This window comes from Arachis ipaensis, chromosome B03 (genome assembly GCF_000816755.2).
Source record: "Arachis ipaensis cultivar K30076 chromosome B03, Araip1.1, whole genome shotgun sequence".
NCBI lineage: Eukaryota > Viridiplantae > Streptophyta > Magnoliopsida > Fabales > Fabaceae > Arachis > Arachis ipaensis.
The window spans coordinates 125,546,606-125,549,465 of NC_029787.2; the positions used below are offsets into that span (position 1 = coordinate 125,546,606).

The 2,860-nt window shown below is 29.8% G+C and overlaps 1 long non-coding RNA gene across 1 annotated transcript in view; it reads left to right on the forward strand.

Moving 5' to 3' along the window:
- The window catches only part of LOC110270391, an 11,952-nt gene extending 10,702 nt beyond the window's left edge, over positions 1-1,250 (forward strand). Inside the window, exon 2 of the long non-coding RNA XR_002359871.1 lies at positions 900-1,250. This is a non-coding gene — a long non-coding RNA (uncharacterized LOC110270391). The remainder of the gene's footprint in view (positions 1-899) is intronic.

Here is a 2,860-nt window from a genome sequence, read left to right on the forward strand (position 1 = left end):
AGGTTAATTATTACTGCAATGGCAGCAACTGAATGGACGGAATTGTATTAGAGGAGTGTTAGAAGCAGTAAATTTGTGATTTATAGTTATTAATTAGTTATTATTAGTATTTTTAATAGTATGAGATTACATCTAATGGTATATGATTACTCACTTTTCTTTTGTTGATTAAGTATAGTGGCCAAATTTTAATAAAAATGTTGGCTTCCTAAATTTTTTCATTGTATCATATCATTACAAATAAAGAGGCACAGCTTAAATTATATGAGCCAAGCAGTTAAGACAGTTATAACTACCAACTGTCACAGTTTGAAATTTGTTAGCCCTTAATCAAACAATCTAAGCAGAGCAAATAAACGAGGTTTTTTAGTAAACATTTTTATTAATAATTAGCGCTCTCCCTGCGATGCGTGCAATGCAAGTATAAATAAGCACATATGTGGATGAACTTGATTTCTTCATGATTATTAGGTTCTTAAATATGTTTACAAATCAGGTTCATCATGTAGAATAGAATAAGTATATATAATAAGAATATCAATAGCAACATAATTAATTATAATTAATAAGAAAACACAAACTACAATAGGTTTTTATCACACCGGGAGAGAAGGCAAAGATATATATAATGATAAATAATCACCCATTATTTATAATTAGGACTAGCACGTACACATGACCAAACAATTATTACATAATAGTGCATGCATATATTTATTCGTTTAGTGATGAAAACTCAAGTATAGTCAACTTCACATAAAATTGATAACTGAGAGTCATTAATCATTTAACAATTCTCATTTAGAAGTTGCACATGAGTTTTCACCTTATGGCCACATGGTGAACACCTTAGGGTTTTCATTTTAGTTTCTTTCAAAATAAAGGCCATGATGAGGTAGTGGTGGTGGCCAAGTTGACCGTGGCCACCCCGGGTGCGGCACACGCGGACGACGTAGATACGGAAGTGATGGAAGCAGACGTGGTCGCGGCGGTTGGGGAAGAATGGGACGATGACGGCCAGTAATAGGAGGGTCTTTTGGGTAAATCATGTATAGACTTGGAGGAGAGTCACCGGTCGTAGCCGCAAGGCGCGGCGGCTGTTGGTGGTTCAGGTCGTACATATTTGATGCTGTTGGGAATGAAATGTAGTTCCAGTTGTACATATTCAATAGCTGCGGTTCAGTTGTGTCCGTAAGATCATGACGAGCTTCTAGCTTGAAGCTCATGGTGTTCAACAATGTTACAACAATTAAAAGAGTTGTCACCATGGATTGGCCATAGGCCATGGCTTGATCGATGATATAATTTCAAGAGTTTTAGTTAATAATGTGCAAATAAAGAAGGAATAATTTTATTTGAGATTGTACATATGCATGATGAGAAGGCACCAGACATATATATAGTACTATATCCAATAAAAATATAATGAGACATTTGATGTCTTTGAAGTGGTATTTATGGTATTGGAGAAGCTGAAGAGTCGTCGCATTTTTTTGTTTGTTTTGTTTTTAAGATTCTATATTAAAAAATTAATAAGAGTAGTGTTTTTGAAAATAGTTAATTACAATATTAGTTGTCTAATTTTTTTAAAGGCAATATACACCCTGGCTATGTGGTTAGCTAGGGATACATGCATCTTTTAAGAATATTTTAGTTTATTAATCATAAAAATTGTGTATTTAACATTATTTTTTTTAAAAAAAAGTTAGACACTTATTTGGAATTAAATAAAATTTTGACAAAATAGACAATGACTTTTGTGAATAATGTGAACAATAAATTTTATAATTGGCCCAATAAAATAAAACTACACTACATCCCAAATTACCCACCTAAAACTTAATATTAGAATAACCATCTATACATCTAGTAAATTAAACATCTAATATATTTATTATTCACATTATTTAGTATTTTTATTGTCTACCTAAACTTTCCAAATATAAAATTCAAACTTCTATTCATGTCCACTTCATCCACAAACTTTCAGAATGTACAATTTTGATCTCCTGAAATGATCAAATAGGTAAAATTAAAGAATAAGATGTACGTACTACAGATTATTTAACCCTTTGCGGTTGGGTAACTATATACCATATGAAGAAATAGAAAAATATTAGATATTTGAAAATAGAATAAATATTAAAATATTCTCCCATTAGAATAAATTCTATTTTTAAATTTTAATATTATTTAAAAACTGACTAATGATACATATGCTACATAAATCCAAAATAAAGTATAGGTAGACAATTTTAGGAAGCCTTTTTCAATTCATTGTCCTATATAAAATTGTTACTCATGATTTCTAATTACATCAAGTACCTTCTATATGTTAACGTATTGCACAAAAATATAATAATATTAACATAAATCACAACTAATTAATCTTCCAATATAAAAAAATCAGCCATAGGAATAAGTTCCCATTATGGTTACATATATAATATAGAAAGGGGAAAATACTCCATTATTTAGTAATTGCCTATATAATGGAGGGATAACTACTCACCATCATCGAAAAATAACTTCTAATAAAGAAGACAAATAAATGATCATTTGTATCCATAAAAGATGAAAATACTGACATATATATTCACATTAGATCGAAACTAAACTTATACTCACGCAAAATATTTTCTGTGTGACAAAAGTAATCTATGTGGCACTCCAACTCTCCAAAGACAAAATACTTTTGTCACACAAAAAACATCTTACATAGATACAAATTTAATTTTGATTTAGTGTAGATACATATGTCAGTATTTTTATCTTTTATAGATACAAATAGTCATTTATTCTAAAGAAGAATAAGTTGTCTACCTCTATTTTTATAAATACATCTATACTTATTGCCACT